We start from the raw sequence: 12225 nt of genomic DNA on the forward strand, positions 1-12225 counted from the left end.
AATTCACTTGTTGAAATGACAACTGATCACTTTTTACACAAAAAAAAAAGGCTGAAAATCAAAGGAAATCACTTTGAATAACAGAATCTCCATTATTTCTGGTTTGAAGAACGAGTTCAGCACAAAACTAAAAAGAATAATGTTTTCAGCATTTGGTCTGAAAATACTGATGGCTCCAAGGTCCAGTATGAAAATGTGGTGTAAAGGACTTGATCAGCTGCAAATCAAAACAGATGTTTTCTTTCTGCTATGTAGTGTGTCTGATTTGCATTTGAAGCACTTCCATCCAATGAAGACTTAACAGGAGCTTCTGGAGCTTGCCACAACTTGCATGACTAAAGCTAGGCATCTCAAAATAAATGACTGCCCTTTCAGAGATGCTGAGATTTGAAGTCAAAATATGATTTAGATGGCTAAGTATCCAAATTGGAAAATATTGATCCTTGTGTCCAAAAAAACTATTCCAAATTGGCGGTATGCAGTTCTTATTTATATTTAATTGAATGTGATTGAGTCATAAGAGTCAAGTCAGAGCTTCCTCAATTAAAGCTATGACACAGCTCTTTTCCAGCATCAAGTTATCTACATCCTTCGAGATTTACACAGCTATAATATGAATATATTGTTGAATTTTTCTACAGATACTCTGTAAAGAATACATACTGTGTATGTAATAGGGAAGTAAATGTAAAAATCTGTAAAAAGTTGTAGGTGGTGATAGGAGTTACAAACACATCATGCAAAGTGACCTAGAGAGATTAATGTGAGTGGAAGATGATAAAATGAGATTATCTTGGAAAAATGCAAAATAATAAATCTGAAGTAAAAGAATCTGATGCAGATTAATCAGGAAGGAGAAACCAGGAATGGACAGTAAGGAACAGTACTCGCTGGGAGATGGACTAGATGACCCAATAGGTCTTCTAATTTTTCTAGATTCTATGATTCAAAATCTGATTCTCTTCCTTTTTATCTTGCGTATATGTGTTGCTTGGATAATTTGTTAATATGCCATTTTGTCTAACGTTTCATAGACAATGTGTAGAACAACTAATTTACCTTTTTTTTCCTCTTGACATTGCTTGAGAAATTCTTTCTTACAGGACTTCACGTAAGGTATTGTTCTGTTGGAGTTCTCTTCAGCATGCTGACATCCTGTAGCTCTTTAATCTCTATACATGTGGCTTCATGAGTAATTTTTTCTTTTAAAGCAAATAATATTCACAGCTCCAACTGTCTCTTATTACATTGTAATTTGCTTCACTTTACTTCCAAAAGTAAGTTCTGTATAGAAAGAGAACTGACAGTTGCCAGAAGCACTTGCAGTTTTCTTACCCCATGCAACAAAGCTGTCTGAATGACTTTACCTTAAGGCAAAATTCCCATCTAACTGAGTTGAGGATAGACTCCTGTCATGTACTTTTCCCAAGGCCATGTGACTAAAACGTTTATTCAAAGCTGATAACACTTTCACAAAATGCTACGTATAGGTAGCTTGTCTTAAAACTTTCTCCATGGGTTGCAAATCTTGTTAGGCTCTGAAATCAGACTCCTTAACGGTCTCCTAATTCTGTTTGTCTTTGTTTCTTCAAAAGTAGTGGGCCTAAAGTTAGGCATCTAAGGCAGTGATTCTCAAACCTCAGTGGTTTAGGAGTCAAATTAGTGCTCAGCATTACCCAAAAGAGCCACAGTAGTGTGAATTCATTGTTTCATTTACTATTTTTATATGTAGTAAAATTTGGCTCCTGAACCACTGAGGTCTGAGTATCACTGCTTTAGATGCCTAACTTTAGGTACACTACATTTGAAGAAACAGAAAGGCAAGTGACTGACCAGGCATTCTGCAGTTGGTTAATAACATAGTAAAAGAATCCTGATTGGTTAATAACTTAGATTGGTTAATAATTAAATCAGTGTTTTAATATGTGCTGCAAAGAGCCACAGGAGACACATTAAAGAGCCATCTGCGACTCCCGAGCCTCAGTCTGAGTATCGCTGATCTAAGGTCTGGTCTCGCTTAAAAATTAGGTCGACATAGCTATCGCAGTCCGGGGTTTAGATTTTTCACACCTCTGAGTTCTGTAGTTAAGCTGATCTAACCCCCAGTGTAGATGTGGTAGGTGGGCGGAAGAATTCTTTCATCGAACTAGCTACAGCTGCTTCGTTTCCTACATCAAAGGAAAAACCCCTTTAATCGCTGGAGAAAGAGTCTACGCTATGGTGCTACTGTGGCACAGTTGCAGCAGTGTTGTCATGCTGCTGTAGTGCCCATGATATAGACATAGCCCAGATCTGTATTTAAGTACTTGGGTGAGTGGCCTGACTTTCAGAGGTACAGAGCAGCTCAGGTTAGAATAAGTTATTGATCAAACAAATTCTGAAATACCATAACATACCATTTGCTAAAATCATTCAGAAAAAATAAATTCCTAAAGTTTGTCACCTCCCCACCAACCTTCCAACTTCCTTTTTCATTAACTGAAGAAAGTACTCCCTCCTCCCTTTGAAGAGGGAATTCTGTGCACCTGGTTACAGTTTATAACTCAGGCAATTATTTTTTGTTATTTAGAAGTAAAAGTGTCTAACGAAAATACTAGCTATTGATTGTTTATACATGATTACACTGAAAATATCCTCGGTTTTTTTATATATAAATAAAAGTCAAAGTAAAGAGAGCAGATTCTCTGCTCAAACCCGAGGTTCTCAGAGGAGCGTATTAACACAAAATAGTTTGCCATGGATGTTTAGGTGACAAAAGCAAGATCTTACTTAATTTACTGGAATATGAACAGTTTATTCTTCATGTTGATATTTTGCTGGTCTTAAACTAGTTTGTATTTTGTCTTCCTGTTCATAAACACTGTGTATATTTTTTCAGTTGCTTGTTATAGGCGTATATGGGTTTAAAAATAATTGGTAATGAAAGATTAGATATTGTGTGAAGTTGAATCTAGTATTTTTTGACAATGTGATTTTTTTTCTTTTTCTCCTGCTGTAGACACCTTCCTAGCTGATTACATAAGCAGTCAGATGGCGACTTGCTGACCTTGTTACTATAAGTGCTATCAAAATTGACACTCATGCTCATAGTCATAATATCTCTGCTACTGAATTCTGTTCTGTATAGCCTCAGATAGATTCTCTGTTCCTAATACATTTGGAGGCATCCATCCAAACTTATTGAAAGTGATTCTCAACTTTGTACCATGACCCTAAAGTGTGTCTTCATATTTGCTACAGAATCTAAGCTTCTTCAGTTGCTTGTCTATATGTATTCTGCTCGTGGTGTGCCTACACCCCATGCATTCAATTGGAATATTTGGGCCAGCAGTGCCTGTTGGGACCATGCCTATACCAGGGAGAGCCCCCACCCCTTCCAAAGGTATAAAGGGTGGAGCAGGGCCAGCCATCCCTCAGTTCCTTCTTATCACCTGTGACTGAGAGAGCAGTTTCCCTGTCTCTTGCACTTGTGGTCCTTAAACCGGAATTTTTGTATATAGTTACCTTCTTAGGGCTTGTCTACACAGTGGTGTAATGAATTCTACAAGGGTGTGATTTCTAAACCGCACTAACATATTGTGCATTAATTGTTCCATGTAGTCCCTGCTGACATGCCTTAATATAGTGCTGTTTGAAACAGTAATTTGAAACAGGCCTGGTCTACACTAAAAAGTTAATTTTGACCTAGTCCCATGGTTCAGGGAAGTGAAAAATCCATACTTCTGAGTGGCGTAGGTAAGATGACCTAACCCTTGGTGTAGACAGCACTATAGTGACAAGAATTATTCAATCAATCTAGCTACCATCTCTTGGGGAGGTGAATTATCTGTGCTGATGGGAGAACCCTTCCCACTGGTGTAGGTAGTGTTTACACTGTAGTGTTTCAAGTGTAGACAAGTCCTAAAGCACACAAATAAATCTTTAGTGCTCATCAGCAGGGACTACGTGGACCAACTAATGTGCAACACATTAATGCACTTTAGAAATCAGACCTCCATAGTGCATTACCCCACTAATATTAGACAAGCCCCTAATAATACTTTAGTAGTTAGGATAGTATTTTTATTAGGTTTTAGTTTGAGTTAACTATTTCTAGCTATTTGTTTACCAGTACCCAGGTGGTCAACTTCATAGCTGACCAAAAATCTCCTGGTTTTAAATATTGCTGTTTGTGTGGCACAGCTATACTACTCAGTGATTGACATTATTATTTTTTTCTTTGTGAGGGACATATCACTGAGAAATGCTTTGTTTTTCACTTGTTCTCCAGACGAACCCTAATAGCCTGGGGTGCATGTGTGACATACCCAGGGTACAATCTATGCTGATGAACAGCTGTGTCACCTCAGTCCTCTTTCCTGGGGTGCCCTTTACACTGCTTTGTGCTGTAGCTACCACTCCTGGTCTGCTCTCACACAGCCTCCAGCATGTAAGTCACTCCCAGCCACGTTGTATGAGTTCTGCAGCCAGCCACTCTTGAACCACACTGCAGGGTGACAACAGCATGCTACCAATCCCAGACTTTCACCTGAAATATGTATCTTGTACTGCCCAGCTTTCTCCTGGACAATACAGGCTCATATGAAGTCCATCATTTTATTAATAGGAAATGATATTCACAAATCCTGTTATCCCAAATGGAGTTTCCCAAACACTTCAATTCAAACACACTGATAAAGATAAAACAATAAAACAAGTTTATTAACTACAGAGAGAGATTTTAAATGAATACAAGTAGTGAGGCATGAAAGTCAGAATTGTTTACAAGAAAAATAAGTGACCAACTAGAGTAAATTCAAAGCAAAGTCTCTCACCACTTGTTTCAGCAGTCCTACTGCTTGAACTTCTTTCAGTCAAGATACTTTCTCCAGTCCAGTGTTGTTTTCTTTGTTCTTCAAGTGTTGTGAATGCTGTGGGCAGAGAAAAAGGGAGGAATCTTTCCTTTTATAGTCCTCTCCCTCCTGTGAGAGGCTTCTCCAGCGGGGAGCAGTGTGCCAGGCAGTCCTCATTGTCAGGAACTCTATGCTGTTTCTTTGCTAAGATGTAGACTTTCATCCATATCCCTTTTCCTGACAATGAATGGCCATGTAAGCAGGTGATGGCCTATTTGGCCTTGTTTACACCTGACTGAGGTGTCAGTTTGCCCATTGTCTCTGAGAAAGTAGTTTGGCCACTCCCAGAATTTGAATATGTTTCAGTAACACCATACAGCGGAATCTCACACACATTTTGCCAGGACAGCATTGACCAGCGAGTTATGGGTTTTCAAATAAGACCTCCCAAGGCATACTTTGTACCAAGATTATTATAATAGTGTGGAAGTGGTGAATACAGGGGTACAGACCATCACAGAGTGCTTGAACATGATTCTTTTATATAAATAAATGAGACCTTCCTTGGATAAGGGCAGACAAGAATCTTCTGGCTCCAAGCAGTCCTCTTCTGAAAGTACCTCAGTAGGCACTGGCTCTTCAAGTTTCGAGGCTCCTGCTTCTTCACTGAAGCATTCCTAGGCTGTTCCAGCAGTCACGTCTTCCTCAGGAGTTGAAAAGGGTAGGACACAGCACCACTCCCCTAAGAAGCACAGAAGTTGTCCCAGGGACCTAGCAAAAGAAAGGGGGGAAAATCTCATGTTTCCTTTCAGATGAGGGTTACTTGAGGCCTGACCAAGGTCCCTTGGGCACCCATAGAAATCTCAATATCTGTGCTCTGGTACCATTTAAGAGTCCATCTCTAGCTACCTTCAGTATGGAGTCTGTAGTACCACCATGTACTGTGGTGCTGACAACTTCTAATTTGTTATTGTTAGTATCACAGCTTATGTAATGGGGGATTTAACTGTATCAGCACTGCCAGAGTCACCTTTATTGTCTTCTACAGTGAAAATACCTGCCACAATACCAACTGCTGTGGTACCAGGGCCGTCTTTGGCGCTAGTAAAGAATCTCCTTTCCTTAGGCCCACAGACTTCTGCTAGCTCTGTTCCTCTACTACATGTGGAGGACTTGTACCGCTTCTCTCTCGGAACATCATGGTGGGGAGTCATCACATACTCACCGAGGCAATAATCTTATGACTCCTACTTTTCAGATGGGGATTCCAGAGCTAGGAGTCATAGTAGGCATATGGAATGTAGGGAGAGACCCACTTCTTGGTATCCCTCACTTTGGCTACCCACTTATTACCCGTATGGTTCTCACTCCCGGCCATACTGGGCACCTTGAGCATGTGTCATATCAGGAAGCCCTTTTCCTCTTTTCAATCCAAATCCAGATCCCTCTTGACAGAAATCCAGGTACAACAGCAACCACCTCCCAACTCTCCTATATAGAACTTAAGAATTCACATATTTATGAAGAGAAGCAGCATTATTCTACTAAAGTTGCTCCTGTAGGCATATCTTCATCACCAAGTGAAGCTGACATATCTTATACTTCTGCCCCTGTTGTGTATAAGATTTTTTTTCTAAATCTTCTTTGTAGAGTGGCAGAGGTGCTGGAAATACCAACAGAGGTTGTGCAAGAAAAGGCACACAACATTTTTGGACATATTGCACTCCTCTTTGCCTGAAGCTTGGCTGTTCCTGTGAATGAAGGTCATCATACGTCAACCTCTATTCCACCATCTTTTAAAAAAGCCGATGCAATATACGAAGTCCATTCTTCAGACTTAGTATTTCTGCGTGCACCCAACACCTGGGTCACGGATGGTTGCTGCAGCTCAGGAAAAGATAAGACAGCAGCATTCAAAATCTACACCGAAAGAGAAGGAGCTGAAACACATCTCTCTTTGGCAGAAAAAGTTATTAATGTGCTAGTCTTAGAAAGGAGAGCCTGATAATTAGTATGAAAGTGTGCACAAAGTGTCTGACTTCCTTGATAAGGTACCACCACAAGACTCCAAAAAAAGGATGAAAATACCTAACTTCAGGACAGCTCATTGCGTGCACCTCTTTATAAGCAGCAATCAATGCTTCAGATACTGCAGCTAAGTCAGTGGCAATAGCTATTCCTATGAGGCATGCCATGGCTATAATCTTCTGGGATTCTCAGAGAAGTTCAGAATGCAATAGATTTTCTTTTTGATGGAAATTAAATTGCAGCACCCAAACTGATAATGGTCTACTTTCACTAAATGATTTTAGGGCTGTGCTCAGATCCTGGGCATTTACAGCTTTCTGCCTAGGAGGAAGCAGTTTAGGTACAAACCTTATTCAAGACAAGCTCCTGCTTCCTCCTGTCAGTCATACCACTGAACTGCCCGGAAGGAAATAAAAGTTTCATAGGAGAAGACCCTCCTCTGCTGCTACTGTGACTTCATTGAGTCACATGCCAGCTTAAAAACAGTTTTCCATCCAGAGCTGTTGGGAACTTCATCTGAAGTTTGTTTACACTGCACGTCACTTGTGGCGGCGTGTAGTGTATGTGTAGTTCGCAGAAAAGCAGGTTGCATCCACACTGCAGTGTGCAGCTACACATGTCAATGAAAAGTGGTGACTGAGCGGATGCAGCTCGGAAAGGTTCAGCAGTGGGTATCTGCCAGAACCTTTCTCTGCTGCCTTCCCTCCTGCCAGAGCCTTTCCCTGCTGCTGGAGTCTTTCACTGTGGTGGGGAAAGGCTCTGGCAGCTCCCTCCAATGGGGAAAGGCTCTGACAGCAGGACATTAACGCTGCTGAAAACAGCAGCGTAGATGGGGGCGGGATGAGATACTGTTTGGGTGAGTAAAGAGTACAGGTTTCAGGCATATCTGTAACTCTACTCGCCTAAGCAGTGCTTTACTGTCAATACTGCTATTTATATCCTTGTTAAGGAAGCGTGTAGTGTATGTATTGTACATGTCGCCAAAAGGGGTGTGGAATGTAGATATACCTTAAAACATCCCTATTTCCAGTTCAAAAGCAGTTGATTTTATTTTCAGGAAGCTTGGAACAATGTTACCACAATCCAGTGAGTCCTAGAAATTGTAATTGAAAAAGGTTACTCAACTCAGTTTCAAGCAGTTCTAAAACCCACCAATCTTCCCTCTCCCTTTCCAGGGACGCTTCTCATCAGAGATTGTTGAATCAAGAGGTGAAACCCCTTCTTACACTGGGAACAATAGAAGGAGTTCATCTTCTGTTTAGAGGGAAGGGTTTTTATTCCCATTAATTTATTCCCTAAGAAAGAGAGTAGGGTGGTGGCATTTGAGAGAGCTCAATACCTTCATTTGTTGGTTCAGCTTCAGTGTGGCCACTCTGGCCTCAGTTATCCCTATGTTAGATTCTCAGGATTGTACTGCAGCTCTTGATTTCCAGGCAACATTTTCATATATTGATCTATCCAGCTCACAAGAAATACTTAAGATTTGTAGTTGCAACATCACACTACTACTACAGAGAACTGCCTTTGTCTATCAATAGCCCCAAGAGTCTTCGTCTGTCACAGGAACAGCACATTTAAAGAGTCAAGGTATTATAGTTTTATTCATGACTACTGTCCAATTCAGGAAAATCTCCTCAGCAAGCCACAGACACTATACATCACATTCTTAAGCTTATCACTGCTCTGGGTTCAAGATCAACAAAGATAAATCCTCGTTCGTGCCAACTCAAAAAAACAGAATTTGTAGGAGCTTTTCTAGACCCAACAGCAGTGAGAGCATACTTAACCCAAAACAGGTTTGATGTCAGTCAGACTTCATAAATCAGTTACAGACAAATGAACAGATGACTGTAAGGGCTGGTCTAAGAATGTTAGGCCACATGGCATTGTGTTCATTTGTGACTCAGTATCCCACACATCACCTTTGTTGTTTGCAAGTTTAGTTCAAGTCCACTTATCACCCAAGCAGACATCATGGAGATGTGGCAGTTGAGATTCCACAAGAAATGCTATTATATTTAAATTGGTGGAAGAACCTAGATCAAGTTTGCAAGGGCATTCCATTTTCTCCACTTCTGCCCCCAAAGATGATAGTAGTAGATGCTTCTAGTGTGTGATGGGGAGCTCATCTTTTCCATCACAGGATCTGTGGTCATGTGCACAGATTCACTTGTACATCCCACATATTAGAACTCAGAGTGATCAGCTTGGCACATATGATACTTTTTCCTTTCTTTCAAGGCAAGAGAGTTCATGATAGTCAGTACCACGACAGTGGTTTATGTAAACAGACAGTGAGGAGCTGCTTGGCTGTGGAACTGGTACACTGAACACCAAGTTATAATCGTTGCTGTCTGCCGGGATTACAGAATACGTTGGCAGATGGCCTGAGCAGGTATTTTTCTTACAAACACTCATGATCAGTTAAGGATTCCCTCATTCGAAGAGTATTCCAGTGCTAGGATAAGCCAGACATAGACTTGTTGGCCACAGAAAATAACACTGCGTCAAACCTACTGTTTGAGTGGGTCAGAACCCAGGATTCCAACCAGAAACCTTTTTCATACCATGGACTGGGGAGTGATATATGCACACCCACCTTCATTCATTTATTTATTTATTTAACAAGGCTTTTGAGAAAAATCAAATGAGTGTCTTGGTAATAGAGTTGGACAGGAAACAGTTTTCCCCTCCCATGATGATATTTGAGATTTTAAAAAAATAAATTCCCATCCTGAAACAGGACAAAAAGTCAATGTCAAAAGTTTTTGTGAACCAAAAATAAATAAAATAGAAAAATGGTTTGGGTTAATCAAAATGTTTTCTTGATTTTTCACCATTTGTAATTAGCGTAAATTTTGAATCTGCTTAAAATGACTTCTTGAAATTTTTTCTTTAGAAAATGATTTAAAAATGTTGCAACAAAACATTTTGGCAGCTTCAGATTGGGGGAAAAAAATGTAGAAAAAATAGTTGAAATCAACCTTTTCCTGCAAATAATTTGTTTTGACAAATCCACATTTTCCAGTGGAAAAAATGCTTTGTCAAAATATTCCCGACCAGCTCTATGCACTACTGATTTTATTAGCACCAGCAAGGCCCAGACAATACTGATACACAGACTGGTTGAAACTTTCCAGACATCCTTCAGAAACGTTGTCAGTGTCTATGAACATGATTTCCCAGGACAGTTGGAAGAGTCTTCATTCAGACCTGGCATCTCTGCATCTTGTGGCTTGGACGCTGAGTGGCTAACTGATTCTGAGAAACCTAGCCTCGGAGATGTACAAAACATTTTAATATGAAGTAGAAAAGATTTAGAAACATCGGATATACCATTAGAATTTGTGTTATCCTGTAGCTGCTATGGACTGGTCCCATTGCTATAGAGATGCTTTATGGGAGCAGAGGGTCCTGCCCAGGCCTTGGAGGAAATTCCTAAAACAGAACGTGGTTGCTCAGGCTATGCACTGGGACCAGGATTTAGGCTTCAAGTGTAGCTTACAAACCTTGTTTCATGCTACTTCCAGATTCAGGAAGGGCACTGCATTGGTTTATGTTTGAGTCACAGTTGGAAAAGGTGTCTTTGTAACTCAAAAGCTCAAAATTTAACTTTTTAAGAATGAAAGCTTAGATTCCGTAGAGACTGTTAAGCCACCCCATTCACCACAGAAAGTCTTACTCACCACTGGTGAGTGGATTTGTCAAGTACTGAATTATAACTTTTTCAGTGTGATGGAATTATTGCTTATATCTATTTGGATAGTAGCGTCATATGACACAATGAACTTTAAAAAACTATATATGACAGCATTTGGATCATTTGAGTAACGGATCCAAGATATTGGATCAGAGAAGAAAGAAGCTGGTGGTTTGAGGTTATGGGTGGAAAAAGGTTGAGAATCCCTGCAGTTGTGGAAGCTTCAAGTATTATGCCAAATCAGGCTTTCATAGTGCTAATACAAATACCACACTTGCCTTAGAGTATTACTGTACATGTTTTATTTGTACAAAAATGTCTTTATGGTTGTATTATGAACAAGGAAAATTAGTATTAAGGCTATTTGGTGTACAAGGCCATGGCTTTGTGTTAAAACAAAGGTACATTTTGCAGCCATTACAGCTTCGACAGAATACAGTCTCCGTATAAAAAATGGTAGCTTCAGTAGCCTCTTGTGACCTGGCCTACAATTTTAGGTTCTCTGATTTCAGCAGGAGAGCATTTACAACTGAGATGATTGCCTAATTTGCAGTATTGATTTCTGAGAGAATAAGGCACATTATGTGAAAACCAACGTCTAAGCAGTAATTGGTCCTAAGAGTGTAGAAAATAGTTTTTTCCAGTAGAATTTTGAGAATTGTTCTTAAATATTTGATAACTAATCTTTTTTTTTTTTGAGGGGGGGAAAAGAGTAGAAGTTGTTTAAAAACTTAAATAATTTTCAGTTTGTATGGTGATATAGCCCATGATATAATATTTGCTTTTCTTATGAGTTAACCTTTACTTTATCTTTCAGTAGAGATTAAATGCAGGGTTAAACTGTTAAAATTTGTCACATGAAATTAAAGGATTATTTTAAATTGTCACTAGTACAGCAAAACTTAACATTATGTACTTTAATATGATATTCATGTATGCTAGGTAAAGCCTAAAGTATTTTTAACAGAGTAAGATGAGAATATGTATTTTTAATTGCAAATACCTTTTAACTAGATGCAATTTTCTGCTTTTCTTAAAAATAGCTTAGATCTGACAAATTTCCTTTAAACCGCCCCAAATCATTTACTATAGCAGCCTCTTACTCATAGTTCTTGAAGTGTTTGCCAGTAAGGTCCACCTTTAGCCAAAAAACAAACAAATGTCTTTAACACCTGAGACAAATCAGTTCTGTTGGTTCACCAACCTTCAGCTCACCCAACCAATGACTGTACAGTACCAGAAGGATGTTAATACCACTTCACCTAAAACTGTAAGTTAAAACTTAAGGTCTGATGGAATGGTTGGAGCACAATTGGCAAGTGTTCATTTTTGTTTTAATATCAACAATTTGTTTATTATCAAACAATAGAAAATGAAGTACTGCACAATGTATTCATAGAGGGTAGGATAGTACTAGAGTTTAAAACTGGCTTTAAAAAAAACAAAAACGTAGTTGATAGCCAGTACACCAATATTAATTTTGCCTTAGTCCTTTGTGCTTTGATTTAAAAGCATGTGATAAATACGTGGATTTTTTAAAAATATATACCCTCAGTCAACTTTTAGACATAATGATCCACAGATAAACCCTCTGGTTTGGGAGTCAGAATTTCTTGTCATTTATTGATTTTCTTACCCTGTCAGTATAGTTGAAGTGCTGTTTAA

At 39.3% G+C, this 12225-nt stretch overlaps 1 protein-coding gene across 2 annotated transcripts in view; it reads left to right on the plus strand.

Annotated features, from left to right (window-relative positions):
- The window catches only part of AEBP2 (AE binding protein 2), an 87408-nt gene that overhangs the window by 48022 nt on the left and 27161 nt on the right, over positions 1-12225 (plus strand). The window lies entirely within an intron of this gene.

Source organism: Terrapene carolina, unplaced genomic scaffold (genome assembly GCF_002925995.2).
Source record: "Terrapene carolina triunguis isolate 2854851 unplaced genomic scaffold, T_m_triunguis-2.0 Scaffold112, whole genome shotgun sequence".
NCBI lineage: Eukaryota > Metazoa > Chordata > Testudines > Emydidae > Terrapene > Terrapene triunguis.